At 31.3% G+C, this 8513-nt stretch overlaps 1 long non-coding RNA gene across 1 annotated transcript; it reads left to right on the top strand.

Moving 5' to 3' along the window:
• Positions 1-2955: 2955 nt before the first annotated feature.
• Positions 2956-5576, top strand: LOC140008110 (uncharacterized). The gene is made up of 3 exons (XR_011815516.1): positions 2956-3148; positions 4484-4544; positions 5368-5576. It is a non-coding gene; the product is annotated as an uncharacterized lncRNA (long non-coding RNA).
• The last annotated feature ends 2937 nt before the right edge of the window (positions 5577-8513 follow it).

Genomic DNA, 8513 nt, shown 5'->3' with positions numbered 1-8513 from the left:
TTAGATGCCTAAATCTTCCTGGTAGTTATGCATTTTCAATCAAATGTTTAAGCTCTAAAGATAAGTCAGACAAAGGAAAATATGACAGCAAATGTATAAAACTAAGTTTGTGTAGCTAGCTTTGATAATTGATGATGAAGAAAATTCTCTTAAATTGATAGAGGAACATTTTGAAGGTGTAGGATAGCTTTTGCTTCTTCCAAGAAGTAGCTTATGATTATAGTATGAGTTGTTCCCTTCATTGCTTTGATGTGTAAAGTGATCTTCTTGACATAACATAAGATGATTCTGCCTTGGAGAGTCTGTGTTATGTGATGCACTAGCTACATAGCTTGTTTAATAATCGTGGATATATATATATGAAAAACTGAAGATTATAAAAAGTGAATTGTATTTGTGTAATAACCTTATACTTGATTATCAATTTGTTGGAGTTGTGTAGAAGTCACGGACATTAAATTTTCTGTTTCATGCCCCAAAGTTATGGCATTTGTAGTACCCGCAGCATAGTTATCTTTATAACAATGCTTGCTCTGCAAATTTATGCGAATATTTCAATTCTCATCAATGTAGGTAGTGGAAAGTGGTGAAGCTAATGCTATTTTTGATTACTTTGGTATTAGGGTAATTTTGACTTGGCATGATTAGCATATTATTCTCCATGTCTTTACAAAGTCATTAGTTTCATGGCAGTTAGGACATATTGAATACTAAAAATTTGTTTGTGAATGGTTAACATTTATCATCCCTTTAATCCAGACTATTTTCCTCTATTAACATAGGAATAATAAGTGTAATTTTTTTTTGTTATAGTGAGGAATGCATTATACTGAAATTATGAGATTCTTATGAATGTTAGAGGTTGTAGAATTCTGAGTTTCTATTACTGCACTATTACTAATTGGTGGAAGCTAGGCTTGTGGATTGATAAAAGTTTTGTTATCAATAATTTGAACTAGTTCAGCAATATTGTTGTGAAACTTGTAGGTATTTAAATATTTATGTCATTGAATGTAATAGTTAGGAATATAAGAAGGTTTCTTATTTTTCAGTTTAATGTAAAAGATAAATAGCCTTGAATGAATACTAGTGATAAAGTTCCATTGTTTCATGAATGCAAGGGTTGAGCATAATAACAAAAGAGACTTGTCTTTCAAAGGAGAGATCTGAATAGAAAGTCGTAGTTTTGGATGTGATGTTTCATTAGAATTTATGTTATTTAATCATCCGCAAACATCACTTAGATTCTTACACCTAAGGTTTTTAGTGCTAGTTTTTAGCCTCACACCTAAGATGACTAATGTTTCATCATTTGTTGTGAGGAGCTTGCTTTCATTTATTTGGAAGTTATTGTATAGAGTAAGGATGACTGCCTTTTTTTTCTGATAAAAGTATTACAATTAGTAGCTTGTTAAAGGAAATTTGAGTGGATCATTGAAGCTATTAATGTCATTTTATTCACTCTTGATTGATTATAACATATTCTCTTGTTAGAATTGCCTGTCCTTGCACTTAAATACACCTAATTGGGAAAGCAAAGATGATAATTCCAAGGATCATTGTAGCAAAAATATGGTAAAATGAATTTGTAGGTATAAGAAGAGCAATTATAATTCAACATATTAGTTATAATTAGGATACTAACGTATCTATTGGTATCTGCATGGAGTTAGATATGAATGAAATTGTCTAATGGAAAGTAAGTTAGAATAGCATCATCCTCAAGCTCAAAAACTTCTTTAATGTGAGTGTTGTTGATGAGAATCCAATAATAAGATAGTAGTATGTTACAGATGCTTGATAGTTAAAGCAAAGTGCAACATTTGAGATGTGATAATTCTTAAATGGTAATAACATTTCTTCAATAAGTGGAATATCATTTACAATGACAATAGCTTGAGCCTTAACACCCCGTACAGATTTTTTTTTTGTAAGTTCATTGCAGATGATTTTATATGTGTGCCATATATAATATAAGTAGTAAAAAGAAAGTAGTATTTTTGTTTAAAAAGTATACTTATGAGTTGACAAGAATGAATCTTCGATAGCTTTTTTCATGTGCTCTTCTATTGGATGCTAAGGTATGAGTAGCTTCTATCACTTGAAACATTGTACTCCAATTAATCGTGTTGCTTTTGATATCAGTTAACTCAAGATTTCTATATGCCATTGCTAGCTGCTTACAAATTAATAGAAAGGGAAAAACTGCAGTTAGTAAAGGAAAGTAATTTGTAAAAAATATTGGAGAAGATAGTGATTCTAGAAAAACCTATTTTTTTCTCTTTTGTGATTGAAATGGGGATTGAAAGTTGTGAGGGTGAAGGAAATATCCTACTAGCATATATAGAGAAAAAAAAACAACTATACAAAATAAAGGGAAGTAGCTAAAGCATAATTTCAGTTTGTGTTTCCTTGTGGTGCAAGTTTAAAGATATATTAGTTAGAATAATCTTTCTGTTAGAAAATTTAGTCATATCACTATGTAAAGATTTTTGAATGAAATTTTGATTGGTTGTTCAATGTAACATTGAAGTCTAGAAACCTTAAAGTCTAAACCTACATGATTTTTTGCTAATTCTCAACCATTGTGCTTAATAAAGAATAAATGTGAGAACTTTGAATTTTAAGTTTTATGTTTCCATTTTTAATCCATTTATATGCATTTAAATTATTTTAAACATTCGAGATATGATTCATTTTTGGGGCCTTATTTTCTTTACTTTATTTAACTTTGGTAAAAATGAGTTGAGAGAATTAATTTTTGTTATGTCTAATAAACTCTAGGAAATTTAATTGTTTTGGTGAGAAGTTAGAACTTCAGTAAACTACTAGGATTGGAAGGAAATTAGGAAAAACAAACTTGCTAGGTAGAAATTTGGCCAAGTGTCATCACCCTACAACACCTTGACTTGGACAATTAGCTTCTTAAGTAAACTTTACCATTTAACAAAACATTAGCCCTTTTGTCTTGAGCTCTTGGCTAAACCTCTTGAGAGGAAAAACTTTACAAAAACCCTAAGTCTAGTTCTTGGAAAATTAGTGCAAGATTCAAGAGGAAGTTCAACTAGATTCCACCCAACCTTTACTTGCTACTTGAGAGGTGATCTTGGAGTTCTTGGTGCAACTTGCAAAGCTTGAGGAGCTTGAGGTCAATCTTAAATCATGAATTTTAATGCTTTAAATTAGTAGGGTATGCATGTAATTAAGGTGCTTAGATAACCTAGATACTTGGGTTGTCGATGGCTTGGTTTGGGTTCTTGTTTTTGAAGCTTGGATCATGGGTTTATGTTTATGCCTTCTATGTGTTTGATGTATGGTTAGGTGGATTAGGTGAGGATTCTTTAGGTTTTCTTGGTTGTGTTAGCATGAGAATCATGGTTAAAGTAAGTTTAGTTAACTTGGTACACATGAAGTAAAAATTGAACAATCACAAGTTGGAATTTATGCTTAGGCTGGCCGAATTTTTTAGCTTCAATTTTGTGAAGATTTTTATGTTGTTTTGGTGAGATTTGTGCTCAAGGAACTTGGTTTAACTTTACCCTAGAAGTGGATGTTATGTATGTATGTTTGAGTAGTAGTTTTGTTGGAGTAAAGTTAAGAAAACTAGGTGAAAATTTTCTGTTTTGGGGTTGCTTGCTGGCCGCCTATTATGTTGTTGCAATTTTCAGTTTTTCTAGCTTACTTTATGGTGTATCTTGGTGAGTTTTTGCTTGGGAAACTTGGTACCTCATTAGTCTTGATGTATGTGTTGAGCTTGAGCAATTTGAAGAAAGTTTAATTGGTGAAACTAGAAGCCAAAGTGGACTGAAATTCTGTTTCCAAATGTATGTATGCTGACCGGTTTTCTTGAGTTTATTTCTCTTCAATTCTTGGTTTGTTTTGATGAAAGTTTGGCTCAAACTTGTGCTATAAATTTAGTAGACCTCTTGTGGACTGATTTGTAGCGAAAACCATGTATTTAACTTGAAGAAAACTTGAGTTTTGATTGGCTTTTGAGTTGAATTTCCTGATTCTCGGGTGTGGAACAGGGCTGCTGTTTTGGCCTTGTTTCACCTTCGATTCGTGATAGGTTGGACTTGAAATCGCTTGTACTATTTGCCAATACATAATACTAGAGTTGTGAGTCGATTTGGTCGTAAACCGATTACTAAATGGGAGTGAAAATTAGCTATCTTTCATTGCCAAAAACTGGAAGTTTCCAGCAATTGTGCTCTTTTCATGTATTTGTTGTTGCTCTTAGTTTTTGACCCGAAAAACATTCTTTTCGCGCCACACCTTGCTTGAATCATAAACCTAACGTGTATTGGTGATTTCCTTGAACTTGCACCTTCGTGTAAGTTTTAAAACTTATGTCCTTTTGAAATTTCTTTTGAGTCATTGGTAGCTTCGAAGTCGAGTCGCTCTAGTAGCTCTCTCGATCATTCCTTTCTTTGTTTAGTTGTTCTAGTTGGAATCTTAAAGTTTCATACATGTTTGATTATAGGTTTTGATGTGGAAAATGAGGAGAACCATGGTGGGACCATTTGATTTGCTTTGCTTTGTCGGTGAGTGTTCTAATGCATGTTATTTGATTATGCATGACTTGAGAAAATACTATTATTTGTTTAAGTGCTCTCCTTTGAATGACATGCTAATAAGTGAATGACTATTGTGATTTTCTTGTTTTGTTAATTTGCTATGAGCGCATGTTCACATTAAATGAATGCGTGATAAATGTGCAAGAATGTAGGTTGATGTGTACTTTATCGCATCGATTGAACTGAGCTTAACCCTATACTGGCACCCTATCCGAGACCCGCCAGTTGCGAGGTTGGATCAGCTGGACAGTTTTGGGTTTATAACTTACCAATGTTAAGTGCAAAACTCAAAACCCTTTGTCGAAAGGCCTTGAGTACAATGTTTAATATTTAATGTTAAATGAAAGGATTGTTGATTTTTCGAAAGGTATAAGGTGAATGTTAAATGAGAGGATTGTTGATCTTTCAGAGGACATAAGGTGGGAGTTTAGAGGTTATAAGGTGGTAAAATGTAGGGGATTGTTTATTGGTAGTTATAAGGTGAATGTTGCTCCTTGTGAGCTTCGTATCCTTTTAATGTTTAAATTATTGTTCATCCTTGTATATCTTTGAACGAATGATTGAATGCACACATGAATATTATTGTTTATTAAGTATTTTACATTGAAAGATTCCTATTACAAGTAATTACTCTACTATCAGTTTCTAAAATTGAGTATCGATTTACTTGAACTTATATTACTTGAGAAAACGCGCTTACATGTTAAATTGTGTTATTCTCTTATTTTACTTGTTTACCTGGAATGCTCATTGGGCGTAAGCTCATCCCATGTTTTATTTTTCTTAACAGGATTCGGATCCGAGAGTACTCAAGAATACTGTTGGAATGTTTTGAGAGACTTTAAATTTTATTTTAGTAGAAATGACTGTAGTGTATATATTTTTGGGTTGTAATTAAGATAGACGCCGAATGATGAATTTTTTGTACGCGAACCTATGTAATCGCTTTTGGATGCATTTAAATGTTATTTTGAGGTGTAATGAATATTATTTTGATTAGTTTAGAAATTTCAAGTAATTTTTGCTATGGATTGTAGTAAGTCCTGACGAGAGTTGGGTAGGTGGTCTGCTGACCCCTCTGGTTCGTCTTTGAAAAAAGTGGGGCTGTCACAATAATGAATATTATATTTATTATGACAATGAAAGCTACTACTTTTTGGTTAAATGACAGTATAGTAGAAAATTGTATTTAACTAAGATTGTGTGTTAATATTGTATGAATATGTAATAGTGAATGCTATTGTTGAAATGAAAATGAATAAATGTTTTGTAATTGGATGCATCTATTTTTCTTTAGTAAATCTAGTATTCAAATCATATAGAATAAAATCAAATGGATATTATATTGATAGTGATGCAGTTAATGCATCTGATAGTTATAGCAATCAATTGTACAAACTAATTTAATCTTCATTTGTTACTCTAGGAGCAGTTTATTTTCAACTTATATATAGAGAACATATTGTGATTCATTGAACATACTAAGGTAACATAGTGAATCTTAATATATTGAAAAAAAATTAGAGTTTAAACAATGAAGTAATAGTACAGGCAGACAAAAGTAGTTTTAAAAGTGCTCGCATTGTCACCAGTTCTCAAGATGTTTTTGCTTTTCTTGAAAGTGGCTGATTTTGTATTCTTGTCAAAAGGTTCTTCACTCTTATCATTAGTATTAATATTTAGATCAGCAGTTGCTTGGTCATTGATAGAGTGAAGATCATAGAGTGAATTTGAGTTAGAATGTGAGTAGGAATTTGAGTTATTTTTGCATAAGTGTTGGCTAGTATAATCTATGAGAGCTCTTTAGTAGTGTATGCTTTTATAATAGTAGTTTTCTTTTGTGGCTAAACTTGTGTGCTTGTTGATGAAGTTTGCAAGTTTGTTGTTTAGAGCAATACTTTGTAGTACTTATTCAGTTGAGTGAGTTTCTTCTATTAAATTATAACTGGGGGGAAGCCTACGCTAAATGCGGGAGTTTTAACCTATGTGATAAAATATTTATTCAAATAAATTTATAAAAAGATAGTAGAATTAGAACTGCATGACAATTGGTTTAATTGAATCAGTTGAAGTGCATGAAATTATAAGTAAATTGGCCAAATCAACAAACTTATAAAGGAAAACAAATTTATAAGTAAAAGAAATAGAATTGTAGTAGATAATCACACCATACCACAACAACAATAATAAAACATCATTACCTTTGTTACTATACCATTATAATACAATCATAGCTATATCCAATCAACAATTAATATGTATTAACTATAAGGTCAAATTGACATTTTACCTTGGTCGTGAAATTGCAATCAATAGATAATCTTTAGTCGCAATTTAACCACCTGCAATCATGAACAGCAGATTTTGGAAATATAGTTAGAAAAGGTAAGAAGGTTCCTATAGATATTTATATGTATGTATCATGTATTTCATAACAAAATTTCCATATTCAACAATAGCTATTGAGAAAATATTGTAGTAGAAAACTCACAGTTTTTATTGTATCAGCTAAACATCCAAAACTCCAGAAAGAGAGAAAGTAAATGAGCAAACCTATCCAAACATCCACAACAAATGATTGAACACAAGCACTTGAAGCAACATTCTTTAGTATTGAAAGCCTCTATTATTGTCAAGTTAAAGAGCACTACAATTATACCTGTAACAAATCGGAAATATGAACCAAAACCAACCATGTTCATTATTAAGTGCTTCTTGAACCAATTATCTTTAGCATTAAGACTCTCTATTATTGTAGTTATAAAAGCTATCCAACAATCATAAAAGAAGATGAAGAGTGTTGCAATTACAATTGTAAGTGGTTCAAACACCACTTAAAAAACTTGATAATCAAGTGAAATATAAGCCAATTGCAAATGGGAGGACACAATAGTCAAACCCAACTCAATTATAAATTATAATGTTGTATATTTGGCTTAATCACTTGTATTTGATTTTTTCCCTACCTAAATTATCCCTAAAGATGACAGATGAAAAATTTTCCAACAGTCACCTACAAACTCCTTTATATATATATATATATATATATATAGGAAACTGGCAGACTTTTTTACACTCTAGAGTGAGTATACATGCATTTATATTGTGGAGTAAAACATACATATTAAAAGTTAAGTAGTGTGTACAACTTACATTGTCATATGCTTCTTGAGAGGGAGTGTATTGGATAAGTTTGTTAACATTGAGGTTGAAGATCATGCAATTCATTTTTCTAATTGATTCAGAGAGTTTGATTGTAAAGTATGATTTGGATATTTAAAAGATTAGATTTCTATTTGATAAATTATGGAATATGAGCAAAAAAAATATAGTTATTGCTTTCTGAATCTAGACAACTTTTGAGATCATTAATAAAAGAGAAAAAACATATGATATTTAAAAAGAAAAAGTATTTACCATTGAAGCAAACCATCGGGCAAAAATTTTTACGTATATTCACACCCACACATACATAGTTAAGCATGGAAAATTTGATCTAAGAATGGTCAATCGTAAAATCATTCATTGTGAACAATAAAACTAAAATTTATAGTTAAACAGTGATCAAACAATTGTCAACATGCTTTCATATCTATATTGACAGCTAATTACTACAAGGTGTAACGACCCCACCTTCCCCTAGGGCGTACCCCAAGGTTTGGTGGATCGCCTGCCTAACTCTCGTCAAGATTTATTCATGAATCTCAGAAAAATAATTACAATTCCCAAACTCCAAAACAGTGAAGAAATAAGTTAGTTTACTAGTTTTTTGACTAGATGCTAAGACATTAACATACATCAAGAAATATGCTTTTTATGTGAATGAAAGACATGAAATTTTGGAAAAGTTTTACCCCAAGTTTCTACTACCAGTTTCTTCTTTAATCCAACCTCAACCAAATATACATCAAAAGCCCTTTAAAATATATGAAAAAA

This window comes from Coffea arabica, chromosome 6c (genome assembly GCF_036785885.1).
Source record: "Coffea arabica cultivar ET-39 chromosome 6c, Coffea Arabica ET-39 HiFi, whole genome shotgun sequence".
NCBI classification, from domain to species: domain Eukaryota; kingdom Viridiplantae; phylum Streptophyta; class Magnoliopsida; order Gentianales; family Rubiaceae; genus Coffea; species Coffea arabica.
Note: the sequence above shows the minus strand (reverse complement) of the source record. Positions and strands in the feature narration are given on the sequence as shown.